At 34.1% G+C, this 14932-nt stretch overlaps 1 protein-coding gene across 2 annotated transcripts in view; it reads right to left on the reverse strand.

Moving 5' to 3' along the window:
- CDH18 (cadherin 18) overlaps positions 1-14932 on the reverse strand; it is a 464051-nt gene that overhangs the window by 346547 nt on the left and 102572 nt on the right. For both annotated transcript variants that reach the window (XM_032183266.1, XM_032183265.1), the window contains exon 2: positions 4089-4174. The gene's annotated coding sequence lies outside the window, so the exon portion shown is untranslated. The remainder of the gene's footprint in view (positions 1-4088; positions 4175-14932) is intronic.

A 14932-nucleotide genomic window follows, 5' to 3' on the forward strand; every position in this document is an offset into this window, starting at 1 on the left:
TGTTTTGCACGCAAGAAGCAAAACCACGTTTCCCTCAGCTGCTGCTCAAAACAGGATGGCTTCTGCAGCTGAACACACACCATGGCCTGCGCCACAACGCTGAGCATCAGAGGCCCCATGCTGGGCCATGGAGCCCCTGCACATGGGGCTCCTCTGTGGGACCTTCCCTCATATCCTAGAGCTGCCTTGGCCCCAGTGTGGGGCATCCCTGCTGCCCCTGCACGAGGAGATGCCTCCCAGCCTCTGCATTGCAAGGCTGGCAGCTCAGTCACTTCCATCAGTGGGATCTGTCACTGCAGTCTCCTGAAGTAATAAACTCAGTGCTTTTAAAACTTCTGGATCCTCCAACTGCTACATTTCACATGCAACTCTGTCAGTGTACTGCTGCAGCCTCAGACTAGGAAAGATGAGCCACCAAATTCATACAGAAAAATCTGATGAGCAGTCAGAAGTTTTTCTTATTGCCCTTGAAGTGATCATACAGCTTATGTGGAAAAAAAAAAAAAAAAAAAAAAAAAAAAAAAAAAAAAACAGGAAGATGCATACAAAATTCTTGTGTGCTTTAAAAAACAAAACAAAACAAAACAACACTGGTTGCATAAAAAAATGTCAGATTTCAACTAAATCAGCTTCTAGCCAAAATGGGGCACAACAATGACTGATGTTTTGATCTTATGTTTATAAGTTTATCTCAAAATCCTCCTAACATATTTGCATTACGTGCTTGAATATCTACTGTTTTACAATACGAGTTCTGTATTCTAGTTGTTATGCAATTAAGATAAAGTTTCCTGATCAACATAATCAGCCTGAAGTGATCCCCAAATCATTTTTGTTTTCTAAGTCATACAGGTTGATAATTTCTCATCATCTGCTTCTGCCTTTTACATCATTAGCTCTAGTGTAGTCAAATCCTTTCATAGCTAACGGTTCATCTGTTTACACTTGTTTTTTAAGCCACAAATGTAAATTTTGAAAATAGTTTTTTTCAAGTATTATTTCAATTCTTAGAAATTACTGTAACAGTCATTTTTCTGCTTTATCAATTATTAGTAAATTACTAATTTTATCAACTAATAAATTACTAACTTTATCAATTACTTATAATTGATAAAGCAGAAAAATGTAGCAGTAATTGTCAGTAACATCAATTGTCAAAAATCATCTCACAAACAGGAGCCTAAGCATTCAGAGACTCTCTGAAATCCAGTTTTCATATTATGTTCTCTGAAACAGACACCCGTTTCTGAGTGTCTGGGACACTCTTGGACAGGAAAACATGATTTAGAGTATTACACATGGAATAAACTTATTAGCTACACAAAAAAAGTTTCAGTCAACAGCCAGTACAGAGCCTTTGTAAGGCAACAGTAACATACCTCAGGTTGATTAAGTGTAAGAAATTCTTAACCGCATTTGAAAGTTTCAATTCATTTCAATAAGGTGTATCAAATGATTACAGAAGGCTGTTCTAAGAGCATCAGTATGAACTACTTTAGTTCTTTGTGCTGTTTGCTAAAGAAGGCCTATGCAATCTCTATTAAATGAGAACTTCGAATAACTATGAACATCTTTTTTTAAAGGTCTAATTTGAAGACTCTGATGAAGTACATGCATACCCACAGAAAAAATAAATACATAAATAAATAAATAGCTACAGAAGTACAGTCTCTCTTACCACAATTACTATATAACACAAAGGCTCTTACATGGGAAAGTCATAGTCCTCTCCGAGGACAAAAGGACTATCTTCACCATGGAAATTACCATTATCAAGAAATTCAAATTCACTTGGGTAACCTGACCGTAACACGGTACTTTCAAGGGTCTAGAACATTGAACTGCAGATTAAATAAACCACTTGAAGTCCATTTGAAATCACAAGGTAACCTGGCCATCGCATAACTCTACAAAATGACAGAAACGTTTAACTGAACATGATTGAGTACTCCAGCATATTGAATGAGAAAGGGCAGATGTGTTTTGGTTTTGTTCTCCCTCAGATTATATATCATTTGCCTGGTGCCTTACAATTAATTCTCTGTCCACAACTGAAAATTAAGATTTGTATAAAGGCTTAAAAACTAATAGCCCAAACTGTAAGGGGATGTTGAGGAACAAAGCTAGACAGAAATATATCACCTTCAAATGTATATAGATCAAACACTTAAATATTGTACTTACTGTCTCACTTCAGCGGAGCAAGTAGAACAGGGTTCTTTTGATTTAAAGTATTTAAATGATTTAATATAAAAATATTGCCTTACCATGCTTCTGAAAGCTACATATATTTAACACTGATACTATGAGCTTCTGTACTTAAACTACAAATCAAACAATCTGTGAGACAAATTGTGCCCTGAGAAACAAGTATATATCTCAATGGGTGTCACAAAAAGACAACACAGATTTTTCATTTATCAAAAAGCATTGTTCTGAAATGTCACTGGCATATATGTAGAGACTCATCTGAAGTTCAAAACCGATTTAAAACACTTTTTTTCTGATATAAAATTTAGTTGTGCTTCCAAATAAGAGAATATTAGAATATTAGAGAATGTTACACATATGAAAATACATTTGTTGATTTCTCTTTGGTCATTTATTACAGAACTTCAAATACTGCTTCTCTAATGAAATACGATTTGCATAAAAAGAGGGGTACTTGTGGTTATAAGTGTCTGGAGGAAAAAAAAAAAAAGCTGTGAATATATTTGTTGTAAATAATACTATACTGAGATAGCTTAGAGAACTCATAGTCTCCAAAGACTACAAACCTGTTAAGGAGCACCTAAAAAGCAAAGCAAAAAAAAAAAAGGAGCCTAGCGATCAACTGCCTCAGACAGGTAGGTAGTTTTTAAAGGAGGCTGAAATAAGGCCATTGAGGGAAGAGGAAACTAAGTTTTTTATTTATTTTTTTTAAGCAGAAAAACTATTTTTAGCCAAAACATATGCATCATAGTAGAGGCTTGTATCATTTAGTAGTCCATGAGATGGAAGTTTTGGTTAGTGATGTAGCCATGTGGTCCTTCAGTCAAGTGAAAAATTAAAACTGCACAGATCTGACAGAAACGTGGACAAGACACAGTCTATGATAGAGAAATACACCTTCAGTAAAAAGAAACAACATTCATGTGATATTGAAGGAATCAAAAACAGCTCAATGTTACAGTTGTGGAAAAATGTCTCCTTTAAGAGAAAAAGTTGTCCTTTGAAACTAAATGTATTGAAGCAAAGCAAAAACTACAATTGAAAAGGATTCCAGAAAAGTTAATCTAGATATAAATATTTCCTGAACGTAATCAAAATAATTCTTTCTGAGCAACAGCATTTTTGGCTGTATGAAGAACGTTATTTCTCTTGTCTTTATTTCGGTTAAAGCTCCTGAACAAGGTAAGATAAGTAGACCTAAAATGAAATTAGCATCAGATCCATTTATTTAGTGCTCCCCAGGCTTTGGTGGTACATTTACAAATGTGGAATCCAACTTACTGACTCCTAAGAATTCTTGTAATTGATGAATTAAATCAGATGGCTTTGAACTTGCAGAAAGACAATGATGAATTTTCTTAGTATATCCTCTATTACTCAGTCTACATACTGCTGATTTCATTGTCTCCCCTATTGAGTTATTTGTAATTTATTTCTATATCACACTTTTCATTGCATTTAGCTGACAGAAGCGTTTCTTGTACCTACTTAGATCACCTCAATCCATATTGCATACAAAATGGAAAGAGCATATAGTTTTTTCCACAACACTTATTTGGAGATTTTTCACAGTAACTACGGCACAGGAAAAAAGCTGCTAACTGTGAAATCAGAAAGAATATAGTCAATCGCAATCCAAACAACCCGCAGGTTCTATCTCATTTCCTAGATAGAAAGATAGTATCTGATAAAAGAAAAATTTGCAACTAAATATTTCTCCATAGTTATCCAAAAATAGTGTATTTTGGAGTTTCCTTTCAGATCAAGCTACATCTGGAGATGCGAGGAAATCACTAATGTTCAAATTACTTACCAGTACTCTTATACACAGAAGCAAGATGAACAAGCAATTAAAAGCATTTCTAAAACAAACATACCTCAAAGACATCGGTGTCTTAATTTTTCCAGAGAATTACTACATCCACTGCCTTTTTGTCTTCTGGTCTTGAATTTGTTGTGTAGCCTAGGAAAAATAAATCTAATCTCAGCTTGTTTTCAAACTGAAAGCATAAGGATACATCCAAAGAAGAAAAAGGTAATAGCATTTCTGTTAATTCCTTTGTAATCCTACCTCATTATCTTAAGCAAGTAAATCTCAGAAAAGGATTGCCTTATTAAAAGAGAATTAGAAAACTGAATGTCATCTGTGCAGGGAGACATTCTCTTAAAATCCAATTCACAAGGAAGCTCATAAATAGGGCACTACATAAAAATAAACTTCCTATCAGGCAATCCTTAGCAGATTTTCAACAGATGTGTATACAACTCTGATTTCACAAATTCCTAAAATAAAATGTGTCAACATAATTTACCACAAACTTTCAAGAGTCTAAAAAAAGTCTACTCATTTAGATTCTACTGAAAGAACAATATTATAACGATATGTGAAGTGTGTGAAGAGTGGCTATTGAATTGTCATTCCTTCCACCCTGTGTATAATCATGTGTGATTTCCCTAGGAGAATTAAGAAAAAAAAGACTCATGTTTTTCTCTAATAAATTACCTAAAAATTCAAAAGGCATAGCCCCAAGGTGCATTAGACATTTTTAGAAGTGGACATGGAGTGTATAAGCAGTGTAGCAGTCCAGGCTGTAAAGAGAATTTAGGGACAACTCGCTATAGTTAACGTTATTATTGTTAGAACATCATAAGGTTTTCTACAAAAAAATGCTTATTACTTGTGAGCATCATTTTTTCAATATATTAGTTGGAAATAGAAAACATGGTTTATCTGACCTCTTAAAAAATTAAGAAGTTCCTTTTATTAAGAAGTGACCTATTTATTAACTTGTCTTAAAGGAAAATAACAGACATGTAGAAACCAATTGCCCTTTTCATTTTTAGTTTCTGTGGTATTGAACTTCTCTGTTTCACTTTACAAAGCAATTCGTAACCTCTGCTAAGAAATTACTATCTTAAATTGCTTTAAACATATGTACCAATGCAATCAAATTATTTTAAAGGATAAAAATAAATGAACCCAGTTCTGGAAGATGATTATGTCTTATGGAACCTTTATACAATGTAGAAATAAAAAATGATGTTGGTATTCAAATCAAAGTAAAAAAAGTAGACAAATCTAAAACAGAAAAGAAAAACAACTGAAGATTTAATTGGAGCTTATTTCCATACCCACCAGCCAGCAATGTAGCAAGTTAGAAAGAAGTCACCCTCATTTCTAACAATACCCAGTTCTAAAGACCTCATTTATTTTTTTTTCACCCTAGAAAAATACAAACAAACGCAAATGCACACAATCTCTCACACACTAGTTTGAATACACAAAAGCCCACAAAGTTGTTTTTTTTTTTTTTTTTTTAAAAAAAAAAAAAAGCATCCAGCATAACATGCAAGAAGTGGCATGATTATATGATCACATATGGCTGAGCTAGGAGGCTGCGTATTTCAAGTTTAGTGAATTAAAGTAACTGCACTGCTACCATTAAGGTAAAAACTTTATTTATAACAACACAGAAAAAAAAAAAGTCAAAGTGGCTTTTACTTAAGGGTTTTGTGTTAGTTTAACTGATGATATAACAGAGTCTTGTACTATTTGTCAGATTGGTTCTTTGCATGGCAATTTTTGAGACTTAAAAGGCCAAAGCAGAAGCTTCTCTTCATCCAATAGCTGTTTCAATCTGGGTGCCATAAAATTTTCATGGTACTTTGAAAATATAACTGAAAAACAAGGAAAACTCTTACTTGAATGACAGGTGTTTTAATCAACATTTAGCTGGAAACTGTCCACAAGAGTTCCTTTCTTTCATATTAATATTTTTCTTTTTGAGATACATTAAGTAGAAGCCTTGTTCCATGAAACAACATTTAAGTCATCTGTAGCCCTCTCACACAAGTTACTACACCTTTGTATTGATAGATTAAGTGGAGCATTTAATCAGATTTATTGATTTTATGGTGCTTTCAGAGACTTGAGAAGACATCTGATTCTATCAGTCAGACAATTTGGATGTTTTCTTCTTTTACTGTACCTTAAGAATCACAATTTCAGTACCACATGTATCCATATTTGTCAAACATGTAACAATTTACTTTATTTTTATGATATCAGATTGGGGGGGGGGAATAACAGATTTGGTCTAGATACTTAAAGGTCCATACTTCCTACTAGGAAGATTTTGGTCTTGCAAACTGACAGTTTTTTTTCCTCAGTTGTTTTTTCCTGTAGTGCACTATTGCACTACATGAATATACTCTACTACAGTGGTTGTAAAGAACCACTGATCAGTTTGTACTCTGTTATTCACATAACCTGAATTTTAGTGCTATCTAGAGACCTAGCTTCTTTAAGGAAAATTCCTGCCACAAATCCTGTACCAAAGAAAAAAAAAAAAAAAGTTATTCATGAAGTGTAGAACTGGGTCAGCAATGTTGTGTTATGAAGTATGGAAACATGAGTTCAAATCTTATCTCTAAGGTAGAGACTGAATTCTCAGAAATCATATTTGCAGAGGGTTTCAGGAAAAAAAAAAAAAAAAAATGACAGTATCTTCCTTACAAAATTTCCACTGTGTTTTGTTAATGCCAACTGATAGCTCCTAAGGTAAAAAACATTACTACAAACAAAGGTACATTGATTAAACTTATACATTTAGAAAATAAAAAAGACACAGAATAAAGTCCATCAGACGGGGAGCACATTTTACTAATACTTTCATTATCTTGGCATTTTAAGGATTTACTCATGTCACCAACTTCTTCACTAAAGCTCAATTTGTTTAAAAATACAAGAATGTGGGCTACTAGCACACATTTATGTTTGTCTCAGAGTAACTGAATGAAAGCTTCTTGCTGTTGTAATAGTAGGGAAACGAGAAGATAGAGCTCTAAAACAAGGATTTTTCTCTTAGTATTCCAGCCAACAGTGATGATGACTAAAGTTTTCAGCTTACATTTGGTTTACGTGTAATCTATTACTTAGTCTCAGTGCAAAATATAATTGAAAAAGTTCACTTTCTGGAGACTATAAACTAAATAATTCTGCTCCTAAATTCTTGATTTTCAACCACTTGCAAAGAATAAGAAAAAGCTCCAGCAACAATGTAGAGACTGTTATATAATTGTCTTTAGCATTATTTAATTCTCTAAATAATCAAAAAATGCATCTTAAAAGTAAAAAATTTGGTTTGATTAAAAACAAGACAAGAATAAAAGTGAATGAAAACCCATTTAAACAACTGTTTCAAATAATAATAATAAAATTAAAAAAAAATAAATCAAAACCATGTGCTAACCAAGGCAAGGAAAGGCAGAGTTCTTAGGCACACTTACTGAGCCTAAATGAATTTATGGGATTATCTCCCAAACTATATCCTGTCTAAACTCACAAATCTGTGGAAGATTTTAAGCTGAAGAAGTATGAAGAATATAAACATAGCTGTGCAAATCTGCCAAATATATGCGCTTTTTCTTACCTGCCATGTTTTTTCTGCGTTTTTATATGAAGTAGATAACAAGCATGAATATTAATCAACTCACAGAAAAATGGATGTGTTTGGGTTCATGTCACAGTGCAAAATTAATATTAAAATATTTCAAGAAAAAATGAGATTCATGTTGCTTTAGGCTACCAGCATCATTTTTTCTTCATTTTTCCATTATAAGTTGTTCATTGTTAAGCAGACCTGAACTCGACATTAAGGAATATGATGCCACTCAAAATCCTTCAATTTCCAAAGCTCCAGAATGTTGTAATTGATTCCTACCCTTTGTTTCTAGAAGAAAGAGTATATTAATATTGCTTGCTGAAGAACTCTGGTTCTTCTAGAATAGCTTAAACGACATTTCATTCTTACATTTGTAAATGTTTCCAACAAACAACAAATACTTCCTCATACCCAAATAAACTGCAAGGCAACTGATATCTAAAACAGGCATGCTGTCAAGATTTAATTTTTCTGGACACTTTTTACCCAATACTTTTAATTAAGGCCATTATAATTCTCTGGGAAGGACATGACATTACAACATTTCTAGGATAAAACCCACCACACTTTAAATTAATTTCATTAATTTACTTAACGATAGCAAACTAATGACACAGTTAAACTTAGGGACACATTTCTTACAGTGCTAGTTCCAGAGCATGGGTGACTATAAGTTGTAGCATGACTCGGTACCTGTCATTCCCGAGGAAGAGTCCTGCAAGTTAAATGACCTGTGACTTTTTTTTTTTTTTAAACTTACTTTAGATTGATTAATTAAGGACATTTACTACATTGGACAAATCCCACTTGCATATCATTTGATCTTCATAAGGCATTACGAAGATCATGGGCATAGACCTCTATTTAAAAAAAATGCCATTATTCCTGTTTCTACATTGAAAACTGATGCAGTGTTCAAGTTTTGGCCTATACCTATTACCAAACCCTTGAATGTTGAATAGCCTCTCTTCAGTTTGAGGAAAAACATGAAATAAAAGTAAATCAAAACCAAAGAAGTGCTCCTATGTCACCAATGCACTATTTGAACCCACTTCTGAATAGGTATTCCCAAGTTTATTTTAATACTTTTGCTTCTGGAAGCACTAGGAACATTCATAAAGATACTCAGAAAATACTGAAATTAACTACACTGATTAAGCTTTAAATACATCAGGTTACAGCCAAAAGGTTGGTGATTACAAGCACCACTATGTCACTGAAGTGTACATGTTCTTCAAATCACTGTAGGAGGTTCTTGAAGACCAGGTATACAGAAATCAAAGAGAAGAGACATCTGGAAATAAAGGGGACCAATAGAGTAAAAAACATTTTGAACAGTAATAAGTTGTTAAACAAACAAACAAAAAAAATACTGTACAGCCACATATACTCAAAATATCACTTTTTCATAAAGCTGAGTTTAAAAACAGCTGATTCTTTTTTTTTTCCTGGGATGTTCTTTTCTTCTTGAATTAGGTCTGTTATGATCCTTATACTGTTGCCAAACAGGTAGCCTTGTTTTCTTCAAATTTCTGATTCTTCTGATTCTTTTCCTTATACTGGATTAAAATAAGACCTACATTATCAGGAATCAGTGTACCACCAGACTATCTTCCCTGAATAAAGAGTAATGCAGTTAATCAATGACCGAAGAACAAATCCAAGCCTCCATTTTAACTAAATTTTGGCACCAGTTCTGTCTCTAGTACCATTTCTATTTGTGGAGAAAGAAACTGTATTGATTTTTCTCCTGATGCAGTCTTTAAGAGGAGTGTAGATTTAGATTAGATATAAGAAAGACATTCTTTACTCAGAGGGTGGTGAAGGCGGTTACCCAGAGAAGATGCAGATGCCCCATCCCTGGAGGTGTCCAAGGCCAGATTAGATGGGGCCATAAGCAACTTGGTCTGACAAGAGGTGTTCCTACCCACGGCAGGGGGTTGGAATCAAATGTCTTTAAGGTTCCTTCCAACCTCCCATGATTCTTCAATTCTTTTCACCGCTCTATACTGACTACACTGAGTTAGAAGTAGCAAGATACATGCAAAAGTACACAAGATCCATATCTAAGTCCATGAGTCTCCAAATCACCGAGAATGTAAATACTCCTTTTTCGCCATACACAGCAAGACAAGGAGGACAACAAAAAATAAATTCTTAATAGTGATAAAACAGGATAATGGTCATGTTTATTCTTAGAAAAGTAGGCAAAGCATGACAGAAGCCTTAGAAATCTTTACTGAAGTGCTTAATAGTTTTAATTCGCTGCTGAGATCTCATTTGCAAACAATAAAATGCTAGGTTATCACTAGTTTTACAGATATCTGAACTTTATGCATTATTTAAATTGTTCATGATTTCAAGAACAGAGTGAAGTATGCTAAATCCTATTCTCATTTAAATGCTTTACTTAAAAGAAATTCCACAACTGCTTACATCCACATTATCAAAACAATTTTTTTAACGGTCTATACAAGCATCTATCTGGAGTGAAGACTGGAAGCATACCTTGAGCACAGACAATAGGCTTCAGGTATCTGTAACAACTACAGACTTTACTAGAACAGTCACAATGTCATTCGCACTAGTAGTTACTCATGTATATACATTGGCACAAAACGTTTAGAGATCACATTATAATTCCACTGGGAAAAGTGACCCTTCACTTACTAAAGCAGCATTACATCTAATTTATGAGGAAGCCATAATAAATTAGGTAGCTAAATCTCTGGCTGAGAGATCATAGCTATGTGTTACCAATTAACCTTTCAATGCACAAAACCCTAAATGGCTTCTAGTGATTTTGTTTTTAATTCATTGTCAATGTAATTCATTCATATTATACAACTCAGTAAGTGATCTCACTTCACACACACACACACAAGAGTTCATCATATAAAGAGATGGAGAAAATATATTTAATATTTTAAGTAGAATTATATTCCTATTATTTACTTTCAATTAACAAGTCTAAAGTGGGAGTTCCAGATTAAAAAAAATGGAGGAAGGAGGTGATAATCAAAATTATTAGTCAAAGTTCTGAATAAATGTGAAGTATATCAGAACGCTTCATGTCAATTTACATGTTGTATATGTTATAGATATATACACGGACACATCTACTATACACATGTATTACATAATGCATTTAGTAATTCAAAAGAAGAATAGACATTATATACTATCAGAATGTCCTACGTCTTCCGATAACTAATTTTTCAAATTCAATTTAGCTTGCTTTAAACAAACATGCATTTCCTGGCACAAAAATACTTTGTTGTTAAAATTCCAGGCAAGTCTAACAGTGCTTACTCTCAATTCAGAGTCTCAGATCTGTGACTGAAGTGCCATTTTAATTTATATCACCAGAAGGACAAAACCAAACATCTAGCACCATGAGAAAACTAGACTTACTAAAGAGCAAATACTCAAGAAAGAGGAATACAGAATCACAGGATTGTATTAAACAGAAACAGGATAAAACAGAAACCAAAAGCATTTTAAGTTTTCTTTAGAGAATGATAGTGAAAACAAAAAATGGTATGAGCTTATTTTCCTGTAAAACAATCAGAAGTGATTGTTGAGAGCTCCCTTTGGATATATAGAAGTAAAGGCTTCACTTTCCTTCAGCCTGCTTGAAGTGTGATCTTCACATAAAAGAGACATCCCAAGATAAAGGAAACGTAATATTTATAAGCCACCACTTAGAAGAATACTTTCAGGCTCACAGAAGTTCTCACAGCACGTTCTAAATGGCACACCAGTATACAGTCTTTTCTTCATAGACTGTAATTGGGTCTCAGGCTGTTCAGGGAGGTTACAGAACAATTTTCTGCTTCCCCAAAATTGACTCTGTTGAAAGTAATCTGTGACTTCAGGATGAGGAAAGGATTTGAAACAACCAAAGGATTTGTGTTTATGGTGCTGACTGTAGCAATCTGTGTTGCTGAAGGAGAGCAAAGATCCCAGCTAGTCTGGGCTAGGAGCAAGAAGGAAAAGATGATGATATAATAATGCTTGCATTAGGAGAAACATTAGAGAAATGCTTAGTTTTCATTAGACAGTTGAGTTTCAGCTGCAACAATAGTGTTTGAATTAAAAAAAAAAAAAAAAGTAAAAACAAAAAAAAACAAAAAACAAATGAAAATACTACTTCATTAGTTGAAGTACAATTTTGATGTTAGAGAACAAGTGATTTAGCAAATTCTTATCATTGTACAATCCAAGCAGTTTAGGCAGATGTTGCTTCAGTTTTATTACCTATCAGGTGTGAACACATTTTATTTGCTTGCCTTTTATAGCTTTGTAAATATCCTCAACTGGTTCATGACTTGGTCAGATAATTGCTGGGGCCTGCATAAAAGCAGCAGCAGAAACGCAGTTCAAGGTAAAGGAAAATCTTAACCTGCTTTCAAGAACATCTCAGAATGCCTGAACTGACATGTTAAATGTCACTATAAGATTACTGTAAAGACTGTGTCTCCAGGATAGCTTGCTCATAAGTGCTGTTTTAATAATACATTCCTCTACACTTTTTTTGAGACAGTACTAGAATCTATATTTAATATGGACACACAAGGTCTTATTTCCTCCTTATGTAGTTAAAGTGCTACATATGTTTGAACTTAATATAGGCCTCCTGGCATTTTTGCCTAACCTCATCCTGGTCACTGGGACAGACAGACAGCAATAAGCTATAAAAATGCTCAAGTAACTTCTCAGAAATGGAAGCAGGCAGAATATTCTACATTGGTAGTACTGTTGTCATTTTATTTTAAACTCACTAGAAAATCAGCACAGCTGCTTAACAGATTAGGGGAAATATAAGAAAGGTATGAAATGTTGTAGAAGTGTTGTCTCTTCCTCTTACTGCAAAGGCCTTTCTTAGGGCACTTTTGTGTCACTAATTTCTAAGGTAGCATTAGGAAAAAGATCTGAGGAATCATAAGATCCTCCTGAAATTTAAGGTGGTAATCTGAAAATAAAAAAATAAAAGAAGGAAATCTGCAGTAACACCCTTCCATCCACACAGCTGAAAGCTTTCAGACAACACGCAGAGGAAGCCAACTTTTGCCCTTATTAGTAATTCACCTTTGTTTAAATGCCCAACTTATTGCTTTTCAGACTGCGGGTAGTTAGTTCAATTCCCAATAAAGCAAGGCTTTATGTACATTCAAGAAGTACTTAAACTAAAGCAGCTGATTTAATGCTGCTGCCTGGATCATTAGTGTGCTAGCAGGGGACTCCCAAATCATTAGTTTAAGAACTGCTAGTCAGTTGTTGCTTAAAGAATTTTTGGAAGTGCTGCACCAGCATTCAAAGAACTTCAAAACATCAAGAACTTGTTCTGTACCTTGACAGTTACTTATATTTCTCAATTATTGTGACATTTTACACTCATTTTGAAGTGCAAGAACTGCACAACTTGATGAAGAAGTAAAACATCAAGCTTTCAGTATTCATTAAGTACTTTAATTGCAACACTTGCAGTTACCTAGATTGTTCTGTTATGGGCCGATTATGTGAAAGCTCCTGAGGAATACACAATATTGCAGTAAAGTAATGAATTAGCACCTCAATCAGACTACTAAATCCATTTTGTGAAGGACAAAAAGCACCTACAAGAAGGGCACAGAGCACAGCTAGTGACTGCCTTCTAAAAACAGTATTCTTCCCATTTTAAGATTTTCTTTCTTGTTACCCGTGTGAACATAAGTAATCCACACAAGCTGTTGTTCATGTGAACACATCCATGCGGATTCTGTACCATGAACTCCCCACACGTACATAGACAGCACTGCAGTAATCCTGAATGAAACTCTTGTGCTCTCAGCATGAGAGAAAAAAAAAACTAATTTAGGCAGGTAACACGGTTTTAGCAGCCAGTTTTACTAAAAATCTTATGTAAAATGAGAAAGATATTCAGGAAAAAGCATGGCAACAAAAGTCATCACCACCATCACCACCTCCTACAATACACAGTGCCGGTCCCAGACTCTGGACTCTCATTTAGGACTCTACTGCTGATTCTCAGCAGGCTTCTGGGGAAGAGTTTCTCTTTCCCTTGATTTTCTACACTTTGGCATTAGACTTGATACGTCATCAACTTGGACCTACGTAATAAATATTCCTGCATGTGAACATGCCTTACATCTTTTGCCCAAAAACAAAACAAAAAAAGCCACCGCCTTAAGTTTTGGATGTTTCAATTGAATATGCTAGTGGTATGTAGGATCACTTTACTCTTTTCCTCAAAAATAAATAAATAAATAAAGGCAGTGACAACAGTTTTTTTGCCTGAAAAAAAAAAAGTCTCATTTTCTCTGTTGGGATGTATAGTATAGAACAGACTTAAACATCATTTCACTTCTTGTTACAACTTATCAAAATTTATAGAAAAGCTGTACATGTAGTCTTCATGGAGGTATTCACAAAAATTAACTGTATTTTAAACAATCACTTTTTGAAAATAGGTATTTAAGTTGATATTTAAGTTAAGTAACTTACACATTCTGCTACTAGATCCAAATTGATCTGCCACTGCTGATATCTAAAATTCTCCATAAAAAAATTTGTGCTCACTGGAAGTTGGTCTTATATTTCCCAAAATAAAAGCACACAGCTTCCACTCACAGTAATTCCAAATAATTCTGCAAGGGTAATGACTGCAGAGAAATAACACTTGGTTTTCCCTTTCAATTAGCAGTGTGAGTTGTCATAAGATGCTGCTGCTTATGATAGCTCCCGTCTTTCTCCTCCTGTGGTCCTGGTATAACACTAGCCAATAAGAACAGAAATTAGGCTAAGTTTTGAGCACAACTTTCTTACTTGAGTACCTCTTCATTTTCTATTGAAGCGTAGAGAAAGAATAAGCAAAGTTGTTGCTACTGTTTTACTCCTTCATTTTTAATAACAAAGTGAGAAATTAATGGTATAGAATACAGCAACATGAAGTAATTTTCATCTGAGGGAAGATGAGATGCTTTTTCTGTTAAAAACTGAAACGAGAGTGAAGAATATATAACACAGTCAAACTAGAACTCTCTCCACCTAAGAATCTGAAATGGAACAAAAAGTAAAGTTTCCAGTGTTTTATAGATGTAAATACATATATATACATATACACACACACGTATATAAAGTACTAAAGTATTTTGCAGCTGTTAAAAAGAAGATGAAAATAGATTTGTTAAAGTTTCACTAATGATTTAGATATCTTAGACTACATTATGGTATGTCCTGTCTGGGGATTCACACTGTCCTTCACATACTCGGCA

This window comes from Aythya fuligula, chromosome 2 (assembly GCF_009819795.1).
Source record: "Aythya fuligula isolate bAytFul2 chromosome 2, bAytFul2.pri, whole genome shotgun sequence".
Classification (NCBI taxonomy): domain Eukaryota; kingdom Metazoa; phylum Chordata; class Aves; order Anseriformes; family Anatidae; genus Aythya; species Aythya fuligula.